Genomic DNA, 325 nt, shown 5'->3' with positions numbered 1-325 from the left:
CTAGGCTGTGGCGGCGGCCAGACACCGTGGTGCGGGGATCGCTGTGCCCCGAGGCCAATATACTGTGGGACCGTCGACCGCGAGGCGTAATTTTACCCGGGGATATCTGGAACGTAGACGTTTCCTGTCCCTAATTTAATCTAACGGGTTATATGTATACGGAACGTGAGGAAGATGAAGCAGCCTATGCGGGAACACTGCTGGTTCCTTTATAGATATATATCACATCAATGACAATAAAGGGTATGACAGGTGTTCAGAACACGTTATGGGCACCTGTCAAATAGTGAGTGACAGTGATGCTGGTACACTTACCGGTCTGCTC

This window comes from Procambarus clarkii, chromosome 91 (assembly GCF_040958095.1).
Source record: "Procambarus clarkii isolate CNS0578487 chromosome 91, FALCON_Pclarkii_2.0, whole genome shotgun sequence".
Classification (NCBI taxonomy): Eukaryota; Metazoa; Arthropoda; class Malacostraca; order Decapoda; family Cambaridae; genus Procambarus; species Procambarus clarkii.
The sequence above is the reverse complement of the archived record's forward strand: the minus strand, read 5'-3'. Positions refer to the sequence as shown.